At 42.1% G+C, this 24493-nt stretch overlaps 1 protein-coding gene across 3 annotated transcripts in view; it reads right to left on the bottom strand.

Moving 5' to 3' along the window:
* The window catches only part of LOC309963422 (rho guanine nucleotide exchange factor 4), a gene marked incomplete at both ends in the record, with an annotated part of 252503 nt that overhangs the window by 51650 nt on the left and 176360 nt on the right, over positions 1-24493 (bottom strand). The window lies entirely within an intron of this gene.

The raw sequence follows: 24493 nt of genomic DNA, 5'->3' as shown, positions 1-24493 counted from the left end.
CTGGATTACTAGATGGAGAAAAATGAAACTGGATTCCTAGCAGCACATTATACAAAAGTGGACTCCAAATGATTTAAAGACATAAATGAATGATAAAAATATGAAATTAAAAGCTCATGATATAGGAGAAATAAGGCAGTGAATGACTTCTTAAGTAACAGCACAAAGCACAAGCCATATTGATCAATTAAGACATTATGAATAAGATGGCAGTTAGATGACAGGCTGAGAATATACTTGCAATATTTGTATCCAACAAAGGGTGGTATTTAAATACAAAAGGAACTCTTGCAGTCAAAAGGAAAAATGTAGAAACTCAGATAGAAAAATTGGAATCAGAGAAATGCAAATTAAAATGATGAGATCCCTTTATTTCCATTAGACTTGAAGGAAATTAGAAAGCTGGAACATTCCAGGTTCCAGGCGGTGGTGTGGGGATATGGCACTCTCATACTACTGGTAGAGGGTATATTGATGCAACCATCCTGGAAAAGTCACCTGGCAGCACTTAATTAAAATAAATACAGATATTCCACAGTCCAGCAATCTCTTCCTGGATATATGTCGCCCCCAATTCCCACGGTTTATGAAGAAACATTTCAATGCTGTATTTTTTTGTCGTATCAATTGTGGCAGTAGCCAGTTGAAGGCAATCTGGGTGTTTATCAGTGGAACACTTGGTAAAATGTGGTGAGGGCACACCACAGACGACAGTGAGAACAGAACAGCAGCACAGGCAGACCTCAAAGACATAATGACACAGGACTTCTGCTCTGGAGGTGGCGACTATAATTCACACAAGCCATTTATGGAGAACAGTTAGAAAAACTAGAGAAAATATAAAATACAGGCTTCAAGACACATGGGAACTATCAAGATATGAACAACCAGGTCAGGATCCAGAGGACAGGCTCAAGCAAATAAGCCAAGTATTGATGGCTGCCTTTCCCTGGGAAAGGCAGTGCTGATTCAGGACAAAGAAGAGGAATGGCTGGAGGTGGGACAATACTTTTGATACCCCAGGGGGTTAGAGGAGAGGAAATGGATGCAAGAGCCTTCTAAGGGGGTGAGGGTGGGGACGCTCTGTGTTGGGACTTCAAAGGACTACATGCCAGGAGTGGGGATAAATTATAAATAGATAGGCCCTTGCAGGACTTGGCTCAGCTCTGAATAATTTGAAACTGGACTAAGGTAAGGCTAAGTACTACTGCCCAGAGTTACTTGGAAGAAACAAATATAAATCCCCTTTGAGGAAAGATAATATCATCCTAAGTCCAAAATTATTTCTATAAACAATTCTGCAAATAGTCTGTTCATCACAAATATAACCAGGCACATGTGGAGGAAAGGCAATATGAACAAAAGAAAGGACTTCAATAGAAACAGATCCACAGGCAATCTAGAACTGGAGTTATCAGACACAGATCTTAAAATTAATATATAGTTTCAAGGAGGTAAAAGGCAAGATCGACTATTTCAGCAGGGAAGTGAAAACTATAAAGAAAAGAAACAAATGGAAGCTTGAGAGCTAAAAATTCAATAACTGAAATCAAGAACTCAGTAAATGGGTTTAACAGAAAGTTAGATACAACTGAATAGTGAAACTAGGTCAGACAAAAATATTCAGAATAAAGCAGGGATAAAAAGATGGAAAGTAGAGAGATGGTAACAGACACTGTAAATTTACTTCTCACTGAGCAAATCCAAATGTAATTGCAGTTCCAGGTTATGAGAGAATGTGCTAGAAGCAATCAATATTTGAAAAGAATGTCTGAGAATGTTGCAAAATAGGTGACAGATATCAAGCCACAAGTTCAAGAAGCTCTATGAACTCTAAGCTGAGTAAATGAAAAAACAACAGCAACAACAACAAACTGCATCTGGGCATATCAGTAACACTGCTGAAAACCAAAGGCAAAGAGAAAATCTTATAAGAAGCCAGAGAGGAGATATATTGACTTTAAATGTGCAGAAATTAGGGAATTCCCTGGTGGTCCAGTGGTTAGGACTTGGCACTTTCACTGCCATAGGCCTGGGTTCGATCTTTGGTTGGAACTAAGATCCCACCAGCCGCACAGCACAGCCAAAAATTAAAACAAAAACCAAAAAACAAAACTGTAACGGGCAGATATTAGATCAACAGCTGATTTTCAACCAAAACAATGAGAACAAGAACACAATGTAATGATATCTTCAAAGCGTCAATTTCTATACTCAGAAAATGAAGGAATTATAGTAAAAGGAAGGCATTTTCTGACAAAGAAAAACTGGAAGAATCTCAAGCAGATATATTCAAAACTTTAAAGAAAATACTGAGCATGTTTATTCTGGCAGAAGGAAAAGGATCCTAGGTAGGAAACTGGAGGTTCAGGAAGAAATGGGGAGCAATGAAAATGTAAATATATGGGAAATTATAAACAAACACTGACTCTACAAAACAGTGATGTCTTGTTGAGTTAAAAATATAGAGAGAAAAAAGATAAAATTAAAGTAAAAGGGAAAATTAAACTTTATGACAACAATGGCCTATAAGTCAGGAGAGGAGTATTCTAGGGTCCTTGTATTGTCTATGAAGATGTCAAAAGTACTAATTTATTTATTAGACTTTTATGAGGGATGTATGTTATAATCTCTAGGATAAGCACTAAAAATAATAAAGTTTATAACTTTCAAGCTAACAGAAGATTAGAAAAAGGAAAAATAAAAAATAGTTAATCCAAAAAAGGCAAGAAAAGAAGTGAAAAGCAACTCGAAATAGATGGGACAAATGAAGCATATTTATTGAGATGGTAGATCTAAACCCAAATATATCACTAGTTACGTTGAACTAAATATTCCAATTAAAAACCAGAGATCTTCATACTGGATTTTTAAAAATCCACTCACTTGCTATTTATAAGAGATACATGTAAAGTCATAGAAAGGTTAAAAGTAAATGAATGATAATGTCATGCAAACACTAACCAAAAGAAAGCTAATGCAGCTGTATTTATATCAAGGTAGACAATAAGGCAAAATACATTATTAGAGAAAAAGAGGAACATTTAATAATGTCAAAAAGATAATGTTTAAGGAAGATATCCAAATCTAAATTTGTACGCTCCTAATAACATAGCCTCTAAATATACAAAGAAAATAGAAAAATTTAAAATCCTAGTGGAAGATTTAGGCGTACTTTGCAACTGACAAAGGAAGCAGACAAATACAACAAGAAGACTTAAATGACACTTCCTGCATCCAATAAAGACAGAATACACATTCTTTGCAAGTACATATGAGACACTGAAAATGCTGTGAAAATCAACCAAGTTTCAATAAATCTCAAATGGTTGAAATTATGCAGACTTTTTCTCTGTCAATGCAAATAAATCAGAAACTAAGGATAAAAAGTTAATCAGAAAATCCATATATATTTAGAAATTAACAATATACTTCTGAATAACACACAGGCCAATGAAGCAATTTCAACAGAAATTAGAAAATATTTTGAACTGAAAAATAATTAAAGTAACATAAAAATCTCTAGAATGCAGCCTATTCTGCTTGGAGGAAAGTATATTGCCTTAATCTTGTATTTGAAAAGAGGAAGGGCCTTAATGTCTTTATTTTAACCTTACTCTTGAATGATACTTTATTTAGGTAAAGAATTCTTGGCATTTTGACATGTTCTGAAGTTATTACTGAAGTTATTATTCTCCTGGCTTCCACTGTTACTAAGTAGGCTTTCCATCTAATCTGGTTCCACGGTGGTTAATCTGGCCTCTCTCTCTCTTTCTCTCTGGTTGCTTTTAGTATCTCCTACTGTCTTTAGAGTTCTGTAGTTTCACTATGATGAATGTTGTGTTGTCACTACTGAATTAAAGATTCATATCTGTAATCAATTTTGGAAAATTTGTAGCTATGCATCTTTCAAATACGTCTCTTATTCTATTTTCTCCTATTTGGACACCTATTAAATATATGAATGTTTCTCAAATGCCCTGGGTTATCACTAAACAGGGACTAATTTTTAGGTGATTTCCCAATTTGTAGGGTCTCAGGCTGCATGAATTGATGTAAATTTGGACTCTATATCCATGTAAGGTCCAGGCCCAAGATTTCAAATTCTCAAGGAGAGGACTTTTTTCCTGACCCAGAACCTAAACAGAGATAGCAAGAGTTGAATAGAATAAAAAACCCACTCTTCCACTGATGTATACCTCTTAGAGTGTCTCAGTTTTGCATAGGTTTCTTTTTTTTTTCCCCAGCCTCACATCAGCCCAAGGCCTGATCTTCTGTTCCCAAGTGGAACAGAAGCAACTCTAGCTGCTATGTTTTCCCATTAAACGTGCCGCTTCTCCCCGTTAGCTGCCGTGTCAGGGGATGTGACTCTCAACTCTTGTCTTCAGAGCCTCCTACTGTTGACACCTGGGATTTCTCTTTCATTCCTAACAGTTGAGCTGTGCAGTTAATTTTTGTTGTATTTTATCTAGCATATTGAAGGGTTTATAGCAGAAGTTTCTCGAGTTAGCTCATCATCTTGCAGAATTGGAAGTTGTAATTTTATCTTTACCAATCTACAAATTGCCAGTTGAATTGTAGCTCCTAAAGCTGTAAACTCATCCAGAAACTAATGAGAAATTAAATCTTTATTTTAACAAAGAAATCATGGAATCTTGTTCTGTAAAATGTCAGATTGGTGATTTTTTCCAATTTTTTTTAACCGACACCCAAAACACTTCTACCCACAAATGTTTTACACATCTCTTTAAACTGTTTATAAAACATACTCTCCTCTGAGCCACAGAGATTAAAGAAAAAAGAAGCAGAATTGAGCTAAGCAAAAAGAAGCCTAAATTTCAGATATAGTCAATTTTCATTAGAAGAAAAAAAAGATAATAAAACTAACTGCTATTAAGAATTTGTTCAAAAACATAACCAGTTAATATCCAGGGATAATGATTTATGTGGATTAATTTCCTATGTTTTTTCCTACCCACAGCTCTAGGTCACAGTTAGTGATATCTGGGATGATGACCTCAGTCTTAGATCGTGACCATTGATGATGGTCCTTAGGGAAAGCAGAAGGAAAGCTAAACACTGATTAAGCATCTACTATGTGCCAAATACTGTTGGGAACTTTAGATTCAGTATTTCAATTAATGAAGTGTCATTAGTCTCGTTTTAGAGATAAGAAAATTCAGGCTCCAGATTAGATACCGGACCTAAGCCAAACAGTTCACAAGGGCTGGAGCCAGGACTTGATCTCAAACGGGTCTGACTTTGAAGCCCAGGCTAAGTCTACTCCATTAGAAAACCTTCTTCAGTATCTGCTGATATTTAATAAGCAAAGAAAAGAATTAAATCAGCATCTCTAGATTCAACTAAATAAGGAGGAGAAATGGATTCAAAGAGTTTAGGCTGAAAACGCAAAAATGTTAAAGCAAAAACGGGTTACTGTTGAATCCTTGGCTACTTAGAGCATTTCTCTCAGCAGAATTAGCAGTTCTCTCACCTGAAGAAGGCTGAGATGGGTCTGTATGATATCAATTCATTTTATACATAAAATTTTTTTTTCTGAATCTGTCAAACTCTGAAAGCTTATCTCAAAACCTAAGTCTTAAACATCTCTAGACTCCAAAGCTGCAAATCTGACTGGATCCCAACACACGGCAGAGGTTAGGAAGCCCCAGGTAAAGGTGGTGGGAGAGTGTGCAGGGGAAATGAGTCACTGTGCACGCTGTTTGTTTGCGGACAGAGGTACAAAGGGATCTGCTTATGCTGCTTCTGAGTTAATCCTGGAAATGCAGAGCTGTCCCCAGCCCCTGCAGAGTCTTAACAACATGGCGATAATTCCCCACCATATGGCCACTAACTGATTTTATCTTTGCTTTTCTGGACTCTCCAGTCCTTTCAGAGAAGGTCTGTATAAAGCATCTGCTTGGTGCTCATGACAGTGCTATGTGGTGTCAGGACACAAGGAGGACAGAACATGAGTCCTGGCATCAAAACGCTGATGGAGACAAGTCTAGCGCATTTCCCCACATACAAACCACACCAGCACAAGTACCAGGTGAAGCCTACAGAAATGATATCAGCTGTGTTTAAACGCACACCAAAAAAAAACCTGGAAGGATATGTATAGCTGATTCACTTTGTTATAAAGTAGAAACTAACACACCACTGTAAAGCAATTATACCCCAATAAAGATGTTAAAAAAAAAAACCTGGAAGGAAAAATACTAAAAATGTTAAGAATTGATCTAATTGGGAAGAGAGATTATGGGCAATTTTGTCCTATTCCTTTATACTTATTCTTCTCAGTTTTTTTTTAATCACAATGATGCTCACTGCTATTTATGATACAGCATATTTTCCTAACACAAACATACCAGGTCTAACATATTATTGAAATTATATAGGATAGTCCTGTTTTAGGGATTCGCACCAAATGGTGAGTAAAACCACAATCGAAATCTAATTCAAACTTATAAGAAACCTTCAAATTTTACATACGTTTTGACTCAGCAAATCCATTTCTAGAAGTTTATCTTAAGAAAATAATGATGAAAGAATATAAAGACACCCAGTAGAGTGTTGTTTAAAATACTAAAAAATTGTAAACAACAACCTAAATGTTCAACAATAGTATATTAACTAAAAATACCATATGTCCATAAAATGTAGCCATGAAAATAATACTGTTGAGGAATATTTAATGACTTCTGGAGAAGCCCACAACATATTATTAAGTGTGTGTGTGTAGGGGGAAAAAATCATGAAACAAAACATACTCTATGAGCTCCATTTCGTTAATGACAAGTTTATACACAGAATAAAGATCGGCCAAATATATACCCTAATGTTAATAGCAATGGTTTCTGGGTTGGGAGATTTCACGTGACTTTTTTCTAAAATTTCTATAATGATCATACATTACTTTCGTCATAACAAAAATCAATAAAAGTTAATTCTTAAAATCTCCTAAACCCCAGATCCAATTTCAATTCTCTGTGCCCACGTATCACAATTTCATAGGTGATCCTAATTTCCTGCCTGAGATGCTTCCAGGGATGGAACACTGCCCACTCGGATGTAGCCTGAACTGGGAGTTCTGGCCTCCAAGGCCAACAGGAAGTCTCCAGCCTGAGGCAGGCTCCTTCGGGGCCCCTGGGACGGCCTTCAGGGCTTGGAGTGGGAGAAGCCTCGCTTGACTCTGGTCTCTCCTGGTTGAGTCTGTTGCCAGTGGCCGGACAGCCTGCCTGGGAACTCACTGGGGCACAGATTGACCTACTCATCCACAGAGGACTTATTTGACTTGTTTTTCTACCCAAAGTTCAGCCATTTATTCCATAAATTTATTGAGCATTTACTCCCTCTGTGCTAGGCAGTAAATTAGGAAATTTGCACACATTACTTCCTTTAATCCTCATGAAAACCCTCGGAATCATGTTATGGTTCTGATTTTACAGAGAAGAAGCCTGAAGGTAGAGAATCAGGTCACTTGTCAGCTCGTCACAGTAAGAGGCACAGCTGGGATCCAAGCTCCCAAGCCCAGTGTCCTTCTCAGCTCTCTAGTACTTCCCACAGGCGATTTCTTTCAAAGTAAATTAGAAGATCAGACTTGATGCTTCGAATGTTAATCCACATCTTTCACTACATTCACAAGCTGCCACAGCCAACATGGCCTTGACACAGCTCATAATGCCCACTGCTGAGGGTCTGCAGGCTCTGACCAGGCCCCCACCGAGAAGCAGCGTCAAAACGTGGAGGTCATTCCACGGTGGAGGGAGACCTATCGTCACCTAGGTGCTTTGAGGGGCCCCTTCTGGGACCTTCAGACTTCCGACTTCCCAGAGCCGTCTCCCTGTGCTCCCGGCCAGGTGAGTCTGGGGCCAGGACGGTGCAGCACAGCTCACAGACTCTCCTCTGGGCTGCGGCAGGGCCGGGCACGGGCCAGCACCAGCAGCCCAAGGCAGGCTTAGTGCCCGGGACGGCCCAGCCCTTTGCCGCCCGGCCAGGCAGGGAGGGCTGCGCTCTTGTCACAGGTTGTGGGGCTGCTGGAACCATGGCAGATACATCAGATGGAAGACATGCAGGAAGTACAGAAAGGTCTGCTTGCTGGGTGGCTGAGATGGGTGACAACACGCTGGAAGAGTCTCCTCCTCCCTGCTGCTTGTTCAGGGCTGGAAGTGCCCTTCCCAGCCTCCCCTGCTCCATCCGTGCTGATGGTGCTGGGGGAGGGAAGCAAAGGACCCTGCTCAGAGCCCACTGAACTGCCCGAAGCAGGAGAGGTAGAGAGAACAGGTGAACACAAGCACTTATTAATCACCTCCTGCCGATGATTTTTCCCAAATTTCCCCTGTCTCTCCCATCTAGCCCCTTTACAATCTGTTTTCCTGGGGACATGGCTGCAGCCGGAACATGAAGCAGAGGCACTGATGAAATGGAACAAGTCCCTAAGGAGAACTCGTTTGTTTTGCTGGGCCCCAAACGAGTCTCGCCCCATTGCTGGTGGGGGGCGGCGGTCCCGAGCTTTGTCCTGCAGTTCATGCCAGCCCTTCTGACGCCTGAGCACAGAACAGCTGCACTTTCACACCATTGCAGCTCAGACCCCTCAGAGCCAACCTCGCCAGCCTTCAAGGAGCCTTTCCCTCTTCGACCATCTTGGCGGTCGTGTCTGAGCTGTGCTTTCTAGCAATCAGTGTCTTCACCACTTCCTGTGTATAAATAGCATCTTTTTAACAAGACTAGAAACTGCCTTGCAGTAGATACCTTTTGGAATGCCTGTCTGCCCAGCTCACAGAGGCAATTATGATTGTTCTGGCTTCCCACGAAGACAGCGCTGTCCACAGCAGAGAGGGAAGCTGGCACAGAGGAGAGCAGTGATGAGCCCCCTCCCAGACCCCACTGCTGCCTGATCCCCAGGCTCTCCCTGGGCCAGGCTGCATCTTGGCTTTCTTACCTCACGTTTCTTTTTTTTTTTACATCTTTATTGGAGTATAATTGCTTTACAATGGTGTGTTAGTTTCTGCTCCATAACAAAGCGTATCAGCCATAAATATACACATGTTCCCATATCTCTTCCCTCTTGCGTCTCCCTCCCTCTCACCCTCCCTATCCCACCCCTCCAGGCGGTCACAAAGCACTGAGCTGATCTCCCTGTGCTATCCGGCTGCTTCCCACTAGCTATCTACCTTACATTTGGTAGTGTATATATGTCCATGCCTCTCTCTTGCTTTGTCACAGCTTACCCTTCCCCCTCCCCATATCCTCTAGTCCATTCTCTAGTAGGTCTGTGTCTTTATTCCTGTCTTACCCCAAGGTTCTTCATGACATTTTTTTTCTTAAATTCCATATATATGTGTTAGCATACGGTATTTGTCTTTCTCTTTCTGACTTACTTCACTCTGTATGACAGACTCTAGGTCTATCCACCTCATTACAAATAGCTCAATTTCGTTTCTTTTTATGGCTAAGTAATATTCTATTGTATATATGTGCCACATCTTCTTTATCCATTCATCCGATGATGGACACTTAGGTTGTTTCCACCTCTGGGCTATTGTAAATAGAGCTGCAATGAACATTGTGGTACATGACTCTTTTTGAATTATGGTTTTCTCAGGGTATATGCCCAGTAGTGGGATTGCTGGGTCATATGGTAGTTCTATTTGTAGCTTTTTATGGAACCTCCATACTGTTCTCCATAGTGGCTGAACCAATTCACATTCCCACCAGCAGTGCAAGAGTGTCCCTTTTCTCCACACCCTCTCCAGCATTTATTGTTTCTAGATGTTTTGATGATGGCCATTCTGACTGGTGTGAGATGATGTCTCATTGTACTTTTGATTTGCATTTCTCTAATGATTAATGATGTTGAGCATCCTTTCATGTGTTTGTTGGCAGTCTGTATATCTTTAGAGAAATGTCTATTTAGGTCTTCTGCCCATTTCTGGATTGGGTTGTTTGTTTTTTTGTTATTGAGCACATGAGCTGCTTATAAATTTTGGAGATGAATCCTTTGTCAGTTGCTTCATTTGCAAATATTTTCTCCCATTCTGAGGGTTGTCTTTTTGTCTTGCTTATGGTTTCCTTTGCTGTGCAAAAGCTTTGACGTTTCATTAGGCCCCATTTGTTTTTGTTTTTATTTCCATTTCTCTAGGAGGTGGGTCAAAAAACTCTCTTCTTTTGCTTAAGCTCGTATCTCTCAATTTACATCACTTGCCTCCAGTCTACAGGTCCCACCTTTTCTTTCTTCAGTGTATCTTACACAACTCAGGTTCTCAGTTAAGACGACTGAGTTCAGAGAGTTGTCTAGATTATTTCCTGAAACTTTCTGGAGTGTTTCCACATCTGCCTTCATCTGCCTCCTCTCCTCAAAATGAATTATTTGCTGGCATTATTATTGGCTGATTTTAGTGAGTATAATTCAGAAGGCTCCTATATAACTTCTAACTTTGAAGCAGGAGATAGATGGGCTCCAGGCTAGACATTTACAACTGGCCTCCTGTTCACACTTCCTGGGGTGAGAAAAAGATGGGCTCACTACCAGCTCTCTGTTTACATTTCCTGAGGCAAGAGACAAACATGTGCTACATATTTATGACCAGACTCCTGTCTACATTTTGAGATCTGCACTTCAGTATAAGAATAACAGGAATAGGGTAGATAACTGGACACTGGACACTTCTATGGCAGGGACAGAGAGGGGCTAAACCCTGTTAAAAGATCAAGAGGTCATACGTTTCCCATCCTCGTGGCAAGGGAGACACTACACATGCACAAAAGGCTTCCCAGGGTCAAAAAGGCAGGGGAAGCCAGACCATAGTAAGTCTTGCTGTCTTCCTCCCCCATGCCTTTGTGATGAAATCCATTTTGGCTGAGGGGTGCGTGTGCGCCCAGGGGAGGGTCATGAGACAAATTTGCCGTGGGGTCAAAACAATACAATTGGCCAAGAAGAAGACAAAGACCCAGAAGACTGCCTCCTTATGAAGGATTTAAACTTCCCAAAGGTGCGCCTCTTGTGACTCTCTTGCTGAGTTCGCCCGTGCGTCTTTCTGCATGTAGTCTGCTTTTCTAATAAACACTTTTACTTTCTTCTATACCTTCTGTCTCCTTGTCAGATTCTTCCTCTCAAGGTAGACAAAGGACTGGGGACTTAGCTTCTATCCTCTGGCCCCGTGGTCTAGTGGTTAAGATCCTGGTTTTCATTCAGGTAACCTGGGTTCAATCCCCAGTCAGGGAACTAAGTTCTTGCTTCAAGTCACTGCTTACTGTAAGCTACTGCTCACTGCTGCGTGCGTCCGAAATCAACCCATCTAACCATCCCTGGCACTGAACTTGGAGCCCAGGGGAGGCTTGTGGCATCCCACGGTGCAGGGGCTAGTAGGAAACGGAAGCATGAGGTCAACATCTCCCAAGTGTGCCCCTCAGGTGTATATGTGCACACATACACACACACACACAAATTCTAGAGTCAAATGAACTTTGAAAGTGCTACAATGCAGAGAAGAAAATTATAGGCTCTGAGATGTTTAACCTGCCTTCTCCAAACTTATCTGATCATGGATCCCCTTTTCCACTAAACATCGCTGACGACTAGTGCTCTAGGTTAGCAGTCTCCAACCTCTTTGGCACCAGCAACCAGTTTCTTGGAAGACAATTTTTCCACAGATGCGAAGTGGGATGGTTCAGGCGGTAATGCGAGCAATGGGGAGCGGCTGTAAATACAGATGAAGCTTCGCTCGCTCACCCGCCACTCACCTCCTGCTGTGCGGCCCGGTTCCTAACAGGCCGCGGACCGGTACTGGTCCATGTCCCGGGGGCTGGGGAGCCCTGCTCTAGGTCACACTCTGGGATGTGTGTTTCTAGTTTCGCTTTCATAGTAATTGCCTTGGACAACCTCCCCATGCAGCAATTTCCTCACTGCTCAACAGAGACCAAATAAGCATCTCAGATCAGATGCAGATGGAATGGAAGAAACATGGTAACCTGATAGACCAGAGGTCAATTCTAAGCTACCTAATCAATCAGCTGTGTGATGTGATCACCACTTAGTAAACTCTGTGAACTCCCATTTATCTTATTTATAAAATAGAACTGTTCTGAGAATTAAATAGAACAATTCTTAATTAAAATGGCATTTCTTCTTTCTCTTCTTCATCTGCATCCTCTCAGCAGTGTTCTTTCTACTACTGACAGCAGAGGGTGGGTAGAGAGATGCCTAGATGACAGGTCTGGAAGCCTAGATCACCTAAATTAGTGTTTTAAAATGTACCCAGAATTTGTTTTAATCAGGTACAGTAAGACATGCAGACACAGAAATGACTGTCATGAAGGAAGAAGTTTATACTCATGGTTCCCTAGAAATATGAAGCTTGGCATGTCACGCAGGGCCAATGTGGAAGTACCAGGCTTAGTCAGGAGGTGCAGGGAGTGGGGAAAGATGGGCCAGAGCCTTGACTGTGGTTTCAATGGGAAAGGCAAGGCAAGGCGGGGTAAGCAGGCAGGATTGGCCAGTCTGAATCACTGCTGGGGTTCCGGGGTGTAGAGGCTGGCCAAGTTGTCTGGCCCCTGACCCTGGAGACATTAGGACAGGGCATAGTGGCACTGAGGGTGACAGCCCGATAAAGGAGGTGGAGGTGTGGGCGCTGGATTGGCTAGCTTGCACTTGAAGAGCATGGGCTCTAGGAATTAGCTAGCCCTGGGAGGGGCATTCTCTTTAGTGTTAGCAAGGCTCCCAAATATAAAAGCATTAGGTAATACAGAAAATGAAAACATGATTGACACAGTTAGTTCTTTGTACACTCGGAAAAATGGGACCTGATCCCGTTTCTTGATTCCCAAGTTGTCAACATGTCCAGAACTTAACTCAGCATCTTCCTACAACCTCTTGGTCCTGGACTACTTACCTCAGTGAGAGCATCTCCACCCACCCTGGGTACCCAAGTCAAATGCCTGGGAGTTACAGGTACCTCTTTTGCTCTCTATGAGCAGTTGCCCCAATGCTGGAAACTGATGACAAGTAGCCTTCAGTGATAGCGCCCTGAGAGACTGTTGCAAGTTCAGAGAGCCATCATCCCCAAGGCCCCGCCCCTTCCTGGAGTGGTCCCCAATCAATTGATGTGGAAGGATAAAGGCCTAGCCATCTCAGCCCAAGTTGACACAACTGTGAAGGGCCATTCTAGCTCCTGAGTGACTGGGAAGTTGGCCATGGCTGTTACTGGATCTGCATCATATAGCTGGATCTCTCCCTTTGCCCATGACTGCCTCGTTCCTCTCCTTTCCTGGATGTTGATCCCCAAAGACACTCTTTAATTAATAAACATCCTGTGCTCTAAATTCTGTCTGAGGCTGTTTCCCAGGAAACCCAACCTATGACACCAATCTACTACCAAGTTTGGGCAACACCTCCTATGCAACACCTTTTGAAGTTTACTTTCAAGTCTTGCCCCACTATTGGTGTTTTAGTTCATGGCCACCATCATATCTTGCTTAGATAACCACAAAAGAGTCCAGCTCCTGACCAAAAACCTACGGTGATCTTTCAGGTCTGACCAAAGGCAATTACAAAGACTCTCACCAGGGAAAGTTGCCCTCTCCAGAGCAGACCTGGTATACAGACAGCACACTGCGGTCTCTGAGGGGGATGGTGGCTACAGTAGGACTCCGGCCCCCTGGCTGGCCATGCTCCTACACACAGCTGCATCCCTAGCCCAGGTGCCTCTATTCGGAGACCTCTTTATCTGGAGCCTTCAGCCAAGACCTTACACAGGTGCTTCTGTTGAGATGCCTTATGGAGGTGGGGGGAAACCCTGAAGACACTTTTCTCCACTCCCACCCAGTACTCCTTAACCTTTCCCTGCTACCTACCCCTGGTGCCCCATCCATAAAACGGCAGGAGCCTTTTGTTCTGGGCTCTCTCTGCAGTGGGACATTCTCCCCATCTGCACAAATACGCAGGAAAAGGGAACACTGTGGGAGCCAGAGCTTTCTCCTCTTTTTTGTTTTTTAGGCCAAAACGCACTTTATTGACATTTGTGTACATTATGAAATGATCACCATGATAAATCTAGTAACCATCTGTCCCCATACAAAGTTATTACAATATTATTGATCATATTCCTTATGCTATATATTGCATCCCCATGACTTTTAAAATTTTATAACTAGAGATTTGTACCTCTTAATCCCCTTTAGCTATATCCACCCCTCCTTCTCCTCTGGCAACCAACTGTTTGAGTCTGTTTTCATTTTGTTTTGTTTGTTTGTTTTTTAGATTCCACATATAAGATCATATGGCATTTGTCTTTCTCTGTCTGACTTACTTCACTTAGCATAGTACCCTCTTGATCCATTCGTGCTATGACAAATGGAAATACTTCATCTTTTTATGGCTGAGTAATGTTCCATTGTGTATACAGATACCATATCGTTTTTATCCATTCATCTCTGGACAGACACTTGGGTTGCTTCCCAGAAGTGAAATTGCTGGATCATATGGAAGTTCTATTTTTCTTTTTCTTTTTTTTTTTTTTTTGCGGTATGCAGGCCTCTCACTGTTGTGGCCTCTCCCATTGGGGAGCACAGGCTCCGGACACGCAGGCTCAGCGGCCATGGCTCACGGGCCCAGCTGCTCCGTGGCATGTGTGATCTTCCCGGACCGGGGCACGAACCCGTGTCCCCTGCATCGGCAGGCGGACTCTCAACCACTGCGCCACCAGGGAAGCCCTATTTTTCGTTTTTTGAGGAACCTCCATACTGTTTTTCATAGCAGCTGCACCAATTCACATTCCCATCAATGAGGGTCCATTTTTCTCTACATTTTCACCAACACTTGTTACTCGTTGCCTTTTAGATAATAGCCATTCTGACACATGTGATTACACTACTGCAGTGAGTGATTAAAGGCTTGGCTGTGAGACACTCTCATTTTGGTGTCTAATCAATTTCGCCAACACCTGGCAGCACAGCACTCTCCAGCTCAGCTCTATTCTTGATGGACTCTACTTGTTCTCTGAACAAAAATGACCTTTCAAAGCAAAATTTGCACCCAACGTTTACCAAGATAGACCATATTTTGAGCCATAAAATGAAGCTTGAAATTTTTTAAAGGAACTAAATCATACCAAATATGCTCTCTGACCAAACTGAATTAAACTGGAAATCAATAAAAGATACTTGGGAAAATCCCCCCAAATTTGTCTTCCTAAATTTACATGGGCTTACTGATTGTATAAGGTAGCATTACTTATACTAAATGTTTAAGATTATAAAAAAAATGTACATTTGTATTTAACCAAACTGAATCATTATCCCTACAAACTTTCAGTAGGAAGTATGTCAGCTTGAAGATAATTTCTAAGAGCTTTAAGTAACTTAACTGATAGATATTCAATAGGTATCTAGCTCATTTCAATAAAATACAATACTGTATCATTGATTACTAAATATAACAAGTTTATGTACTCTTGCTTTTTATTTTATATGCTACAGACAGACTGTATATAGTTGGTTCTGTTAATCATTATGTTTATTTTTTCACTTCTAGAAGCTGTGCTATAAGGGATGTATACAGATACAGAAAGTTGTAAGGGAATTCTACGTCATGGTCAAAGCTAAGAGTTGATGGGTTTTTAAATAAGATTTTCAAAAGGAACTTTAGTATCAAATACTATACTGATAAAAAAAGAATTTGATTTTCTGTCTGTTAAAATGACAAAATTTTCTTAGATTACTGGTCTGCTCTTTTTTTGTTTTTTTGGCCTGCAGGATCTTGTTTCTCTGACCAGGGATCGAACCCGGGGCCCCCGCAGTGGAAGCACGGACTCCTAACCACTGGACTGCCAGGCAATTTCCTATAGGTCTGCTCTTTTTCTTTTTTTTTTTTAATTTAGTTTTGGCTGCGTTGGGTCTTCGTTGCTGTGTGTGGGCTTTCTCTAATTGTGGCGAGTGGGGGCTACTCTTCGTTGTTGTGCGCGGGCCTCTCATTGTGGTGGCTTCTCCCATTGTGGAGCACGGGCTGTAGGTGCCACCGTAGTTGTGGCGCATGGGCTCAGTAGTTGTGGTTTGAGGGGTCTAGAGTGCAGGCTCAGTAGTTGTGGTGCATGGGCTTCATTGCTTCACAGCATGTGAGATATTCCTGGACCAGGGCTCAAACCTGTGTCCCCTGCATTGGCAGGAGGATTCTTAACCACTGAGCCACCAGGGAAGCCCTGGTTTGCTCTTAATAAGAGGTTGTAAAAGGTTATTCATTGCTTTCTGTGTAATCTGCTTACATAGTAGAGATTCTGTGTATTATCAAAATCATTCCTTGTGCCTTGCTGACTTTGTTATGCCCTCGATTATTTAATAAAATGAAAGTTTCTTAGTTAGGAAAGAGCTAAGGTTCTTTACAATCATGTTTACTTTAGAAATATTTTATTAAATAGTTAGCCAAGTATTGTTCTCAGTAACCCAAAATCCTATCTTAATCACTGTTCAAATCTTCTGACAATTTTTGATATTTTGCCTTTCCAAAATTAAATCCTAAATGATGACTTTTTATACCTATAACTGTCTTTGTGATTTCCAAGAGGGCCCCTGGAAAATCATAAAGCATTTGTTCTCTCACCTTGTAAGAAAGACAAGTGCTAGATATATTTAGGTATATTTGATACTGATGAGTCAAATGGGAAGAGTTGTCAAGTCAGAAGAGTTGCATAGCTTTCCCTAGGTTAAATTTGAATGGGTAGGGACTTCCCTGGTGGTGCAGCTCCCAATGCAGGGGGCCTGGATTCGATCCCTGGTCAGGGAACTAGATCCCACATACATGCCACAACTAAGAGTTTGCATGCCACAACTAAGGAGCCAGCTAGCCACAACTAAGACCTGGTGCAACCAAATAAATAAATATTAAAAAAATTTTTGAATGGATAAAATACCAATAATATAAATATTTCAGACACTGTATACTGTATGGAAAGTCCCTAGAGAATTGCCAATGTCCTTGCTGTCCATGATGTGTTTCTATTCATTGGAATCCTGGTGCCACTTTTCCTGATATCATACAACAACTGTATAGTGTTATCAGTCATAATTTCATTTATAGTTGAACAACACGGATTTGAAATGTGCAGGTCCACTTATACATGGATTTTTTTCAGTAGTAAATACTACAGGACTACATGGTCCTACCTACTACATGGTCCATGCATGGTTGAATCTGCAGGTGCAGAGGAACCACGGATACAGAGGGCTGACTATCAACTGTATGTGGATTAACCCTGACATTGTTCAAAGGTCAACTGTATTTTTAAAATGTTAACTTGGTTGCAACTGTACTTCTTTAAATCTAGCATCTTGTAAGGGATTCATATCACTTACTTATGGGATTTTATTAATCTACAGATGTTTATTAATATACAGGTCTGCTCCAGACTTATTGACTCTCTCTATATATTTGATATATTCTAACTGTGTACTTGGCATATTCATAATATAACTCCGTCAGAATTATTATATGTTATATCTGAAGATTTTTTCCTCTGTAAAGATGCATCCTCCGTACAGATTCCCCTGCAAATGTTCATCCATTTTAACAAGTTAGATGTAACGTTAACGGCCTTCTTTGAGAACAGGGTTAATCATTATATTTATAATTATGATGTCTAAATTTTTTTTTTTTTAATGCGGTATGCAGGCCTCTCACTGCTGTGGCCTCTCCCGTTGCAGAGCACAGGCTCCAGACGCGCAGGCTCAGCGGCCATGGCTCACAGGCCCAGCCGCTCCGCGGCATGTGGGATCCTCCCGGACCGGGGCACGAACCCGTGTCCCCTGCATCGGCAGGTGGACTCTCAACCACTGCGCCACCAGGGAAGCCCTGTCTAAATTTTTTTTGATTGACTTCATTATCTTGTTTTGTATACTGCAGAAACAACCAAAGTTCCTCGTCCATTACATTATCCTTATTATGAATTCTCATCAGATCTTTCATTTTAATGTTCTATTGCTTGGCTATACAAGAACCCCCTTTTGTTCTTACATTATCTTTAACTCATAAATTGTCATTTAGTAGACTACACTTTGTAAAGTTAAATGAAACATCTGTAAATAATATCTTTTTCTCCCTATCTGACCCCTCCAGAATTTAAAAAACTCTTACTAAGTATTCTTATTTTCAAAGCAATATAATTATTTGCATAGGTTCAATGACAATCTGTCCTCCTTGTTAAGAAGAGGAATACTTGGAACATTGGCTACGCAACCAAGCCCTTGCCTGGAATGTCATACTTGGGAATGATACTAGTTTAGTCAAATATAACCAGACCAGGCTTCCCTGGTGGCGCAGTGGTTGAGAGTCCGCCTGCCGATGCAGGGGACACGGGTTCGTGCCCCGGTCCGGGAAGATCCCACATGCCACGGAGCAGCTGGGCCCGTGAGCCATGGCCGCCGAGCCTGCGCGTCCGGAGCTTGTGCTCCGCAACGGGAGAGGCCACAACAGTGAGAGGCCCGCGTACCGCAAAAAAATAAAAATAAAAATAACCAGACACTTGTAAGGAGCTCAGATTGACTTCCTGGAGCCAATGTTCACAAAGCCCTCTTGGAAAAAGCGGCCTGATGTCAGGCTAATTGGGTTCCCAGCCTTACAGGTCAGTAAGGAAAGTCACCTTCTGGCAGGCTCAGGAGCTTTAGGATAGTTTGGAAATATTTAGAAGGCAGGAATTCACCCAAATCTACAGGTGCTGCAGGTGAGATCTAGTGGGGAATTCTTGGCTTGGCTTCCTAGCCACAGATGTACAACATTCATAAACTGGAAGACTCCATATTGTCAAGATTTAATTCTCCCCAAATTGATCTATAGAGTCAACACAATCCACGTCAAAACTGCAGGAGGATATTTTGTAGATATTGACAATCTGATTCTAAAATGTACAAGGAAAGGCAAAAAAAAAAATAGAATAACTAAAGCAATATTGAAAAAGAAGAACAGAATTAGATGATTCACATACCTGATTTTAAGGCATACTATAAAGCTACAATAATCAAGACCATGTGGTATGCGTAAAAGGATAGACACTTAGTCAGTGGAAAAGAACAGGGAGTCCAGAAACAAACATAGATAGCTGGTTTTGGCAAAGGTACAAAGGCAATTCAGTGGAGAAAGAAGTCTTTTAACTAAATGGCGCTACAACATTTGAAAATGCAAATGCAAAAAAAGAACTTTCACCCTCATCTCAAACCTTATAAAAATTAACTCAAAATGGATCAAAGATCTAAGTATAAAATGTAAAACTATAAAACCTTCCTAAAGAAAACACAGGAGAAACTCTTTGTGTCCTCAGGTTCGGTAAAGATTTTTTGACTATAACACTAAAAGTATGATCCGTAAAAGAAAAACTATAAATTAGATTCCATTGAAATTACAAATTTTTGCTTTCCTAAAGACACTATTAGAGAATTAAAATACAAGCCAGAGACTGGAAACAATGTTTGCAAATCATATATCTGACAAAGTACTTCTACTCAGAAGACAGTATAAAGAACTCTCAAAACCCAATAATAAGAAAATAACCCAATAAAAACTGGGCAAAAGATTCAGGCACTTCACCGAAGAAGATATAAATATGGCAAATAAGTATATGAAAGATGTTCAACATCAACAGTCATTAGGCAACTACAAATTAAAACCAAATGAGATATTACACACCTAATAGAATGGCTTAAAAAATTGGCAATACTAAGCACAGACAAGGATACAGAGCAATGTCAACCAGCATACTTTGATGGTGAGAATGCAGCTACTTTGGAAAAAAGTTTGGTAGTTTCTTATAAAGGTAAACGTTCATTTACCAAATGACCCAACAATTCATTCCTAGGTACTTACCCAAGAGACACAAAACTCATGTCCATACAAAGACTCATACACTAATGTTCACAGAAGTTTTATTTGTAATAGACAAAAACTGGAAACAACTCAAATGTCAGTTAGTGAACTAATAAGGAAACTGTGGAACATCTATCCAGTGGAACACTATTCAGCAATTAAAAGGAGAAAACCAACTACTGATATATGGAAAAACATAGATGAACCTCAAATGCATTTATGTAAGGTGAAAGAAGCCAGACTAAAAAGACAACATGATACAATTCCATTTATATGACATTCTGGAATAGGCAAATCCATTTGGATGGAGAATAGACTAGTCAGGGACTGGAGGTGGGGGAAAGGGTTGACTACAAAGGGGCAGCTTTAATTTTTTGGAGTGATGAAACTTCTATATTTTGATTATGGTGGTGGTTACACAGCTGTTTAAATTTGTCAAAACTCTTAGAACTATACACCAAAGAGAGTAATTTTTACTGTGCATAACTTTAAGAAAAATAAAGAAGGAAAAAAAGTATATAAGCAATTTGGCCACATCAATCTTCTGCCTGAAACCTTTCCATGGCTCCAAAAATTGTTAGTCCACATTTTCTAGCATGCAGCCACAGTCTGGTCTTCCTGTCTGCAGACTCATCTCTTGCTATGCTTCTCATTCCATAGTATATGCAATTCCTGCATATTTAAAGCACCCGGCATGGTACCTAGCACAGATGCTCAGTCAGCACAGGTTCCCTTTCTTCATACAGTTTTCAGCATTTGTTTATGTTAGCCCTCTCTCCCCAAAGCTCTTTCTACACCTCATCACAACAAACTTGTAGGCATTAAGGCTCAGGCAACACCTCCTCCTGATGTGTTTCTCTGAACCACTTCCTCCTGTCCCTGCCCCCCATGACAGGCTGGGCCTGGCACCCCTCTTCTGAGCTTCCTTATCTGTGCAGTAAAGACAAAGATATTCAAGCCTTGCATATTTGGAAGAAAGGACTGGCTCCTGGGAGACAGACTTTAAGTCCTTAAAATATCCTGCCCACTAACAGTGTCTTTGCATACCTGGGGCCTTGGGACATGACAGATAGTTTATGCTAATAATATGATTTATGCTGGGCCCCTTGAGCTACACTATATTAGTGGCCTCTGTAGAGACTGGAGACTAAGTAACTAAGGTCAGTTGTGGATGCTACATGCCTAAGTAACTGACCGCCAATAAAAACCCTCCACCTCAAGGCTTGGGTGAACTTCCCTGGTTGGCAATACTTCCTACATGTTCTCGCCATGTTGCTGGGAGAATTAAGTATGGTCCATGGGATTCCATGAAAGGGGACACCTGGAAGCTTGTGCCTGCTTTCCCCTGGACTCTGTCCTATGCACCTTTTGCCTAGATTTTAATTTGAATCCTTTCACTGTAATATATTGGAACTACAAGTGTCACCACTTTTCTGAGCTCTGTGAATCCTTCTAGAGAATTATCTACTGGTAGTGGTTCTGGAACATCATCCCATTGAGTTTACTTCTATCACAGCACTTATCATAATGAATTGATGCTGCCTGTCTCTCTCTGTGCTGTGATTCCTTTAAGGGCAATAACCTTGTACAATTTGTTTGCCATCTCTAGTGCCTAGAGCTGTGCCTGGAACCTGATGTGTTAAATAAATGTCTGATTGCAAGAGAGGCACAGCCTTCTCATGAGTCTGATTCCCTTCTGAGCCAGAAAAATGCCTCCAGGGCTTGCAGAGGAATGTGGATGTAGCATGGGTTCTCTCCCAAGAAATCATATGACACTGACCAGGTAGTGAGAACTGTCAGGTAGTGACAACTGTCAGCACGGGTAGTGAGAACCGTCAACCCCAGAAGCGTGAATTGAGAATTAAGCCTGTGAGACAACACATCCAGAATAGGAATTTAAAAAGTCTTAGCCAAGTAACAGTGGCGTGATAGCATAGCTGAGGGCTACGGAGGCTACAGGCGCTTAGGGGGAGAAGAGAACACTGGGCAGAAGAAAGGGCTATGGAAATTCCACTCTGTCAACTACATTTTATTTTCAGAATCTGCCTTTAAGGAAAGCCTTCTCCAAACCAGGGTAAGTGACATTTCAGTGGAAAATGCCAAGACTGGATATTTAAAATTCAAAAGGTCTTTGGGGGACTTCCCTGGTGGCTCAGTAGTTAAGGATCTGCCTGCCAATGCAGGGGACACGAGTTCGATCCCTGGTCTGGGAAGATCCCACATGCTGCAGAGCAACTAAGCCCCTGTGCCACAACTACTGAGCCTGCGCTCTATAGCCCGCGAGCCACAACTACTGAAGCCCGCGCGCCTAGAGCCCGTGCTCTGCGACAAGAGAAGCTACCGCAATGAGAAGCCCGTGTACCGCAACGAAGAGTAGCCGCCGCTCGCTACAACTAGAGAAAGCCCGCGTGCAGCAACGAAGACCCAAAGCAACCAAAAATAAACAAAACAAACAAACAAAAAGTCTTTGGAAACAAGGAAGGTCTACTTACAGTTCTGTGCTGGATTTCCTGGCTAATGTTCTGCCCGGCAGGTTAGCTGTAATTCCAGCCTCAAGTACTAACCTTTCTGGCTCTTGCTGACAGCTTTTAAAATGTTTAGCAATACACTTCATCACAAAAATCACAACCACAATAATTAAGTTTTGCTAAGGATCTTTTACTGGTAATTCTTAATCTTCCTTCAGAGGCAATTCAACACACATATGTTTTGTCTTAGAGCCACAGACCAGTCAAATGGAAATACAATATGAAATAAATGCCAACTCACTAGTGGGAACCCACCTTAATTCAACAGCCCTGACTAGGATCGTGGAATTCTAGAGTTGATTAGAAAAGAGGTCAGACCTTAGATTTCCATGTCCTCATTTTGAAAATGGGGTACCTGGGACCCAGAATAAAAGCGCTGTCTGTTGAATAAAGACAACAGTGACCATGCAAGTAGCTAAGACATTACTTCAATATGTGAATCCCCCCAGTATGCTGCCTTTTCCTGCTGGGCCTGGCCCAGCTTCCACTCCAAACCCAGCAAAGAGCCCCCCCCCCAAAGTCACACCAATTCAGGCCTGAAGCTCTAGTCAGACATGACCCAGCTGGGCAACCTTGGGTAAGTTACTGCATCTCTCTGAGCCTCTTTTCATACCTGGATTGTATGTAGTATAGCAGTAGATTTTTATGTGGTTAATGAAGTAACATGGAGCCTCACGCCTGGCATATATAGAAGATGCTCGACAAATGTACCTTCTCTTTCTTCTTCCTATCAAGTCCTCCTCTATGGCAGCCTTTCCAACAAGACTTCCTCAACTGAACCACAAATCCAAAGAAAATTATTTGAATGCTTATTTTCTCAGTTCCTCCCAAGGATGGCAAATAGCTAGTACCATTCCAGAAGAAGAGAAGAGGATTCACTCATTACATATAATGGGGGCCTCAGGACATCAGGACTTAATTCTCTCCAGGAATTCAGTTGAGAGATGGCTCCATGCACTCACACAGCTGTACAGGGTTCATGTACCCCTTCATACCTCAAGGGTACAGGGTTCATGTACCCCTTCATACCTCAAGGGTACAGGGTTCATGTACCCTTTCATACCTTCATACCCTCATACCACACTACCCATGGAGAGCCTCCCAGAAAAAGGCAGAAAGTCGAGGTCTGAGGGTTCTCATGTCAACTCTTCCAACATCATATTGCTTTAAACCCTGCCCTGCCACTGCAAGGGCAGCTCTGAGCCCCTCAAGGAGAAGGCTTCTGGGCCTTAGCTTTCACCTTGCCTGCCCTCACTCCCACCCCACCCACATACACACCTGCCCCACACGTTCATGCACATACAGCTGCTCTCTCTCAAACTCATCCACGCTGCCTCAGTCCCCCCAGTCTGCTCTGGAGAGTCCCTGGATCGCAGGGGTGTCTAATAAACCCAGGCCTCTGCCGTATCCATCTGGCTTACCCCTGCCCCAGGGCAGAAGGAAGAAATGGCAAGGGAGTCCAGGGAGGCACCAGGGCCACCTCCCGCAGCCTCTTTGAACCGGTCTGCCAGTGCTGACGTGGAGCAGGTACGCCCTCCGACTCTAGAAGTGGAAGGCAACTCATTTAGGCAAAGAGAAGGAAGGTTCCTTTGCCAGTTTGCTTGAAGTCCCCCATCGCTATTATCTAGTTTGTTTTTCTCGAATTAGGGGCTATTTAAGCACCCCAGAGAGGAGGGAAAGGCAAGTTTCAAGGGAACTGGGATGGGAGGGAGTCAGAGTGGCAGAATTCTGAAAAACTTTTAGTTGGAGGATACACCAACAGCTGGGTTACTCAACTCTTCTGATTTTCATGCGTTTGTTTTGAGACAGGACAGATGAGGGTCATGGAGTGCTCAATGCAGGGGTCTGGGCATCCTTCACGTTCCTTTTCCAAACCCATGGACTTTAGAGCAGAGTCCAAACCCTTTATCTGCCATTCCTGGTACTCTTACACCCACAGAGCCGACCTCTGGTCCTCCTCAGCCTGGCCTGTGCTCCATCCTGGAGAGGTGCGGGCGCGGACAGGACAACTACAGCGGACGGAATGCGACAAGACAACCCTGCTGCCTGCATGGCCCCCCTGCTCCTCTCTGGCTTTGCTGCTCTGACCCGGGCACGTGCAGACCCTCATCTCCACTGC

This window comes from Leucopleurus acutus (genome assembly GCF_964270905.1).
Source record: "Leucopleurus acutus genome assembly, chromosome: 6".
Taxonomy (NCBI): Eukaryota; Metazoa; Chordata; class Mammalia; order Artiodactyla; family Delphinidae; genus Leucopleurus; species Leucopleurus acutus.
This window is presented reverse-complemented; position numbering and strand designations above follow the sequence as displayed.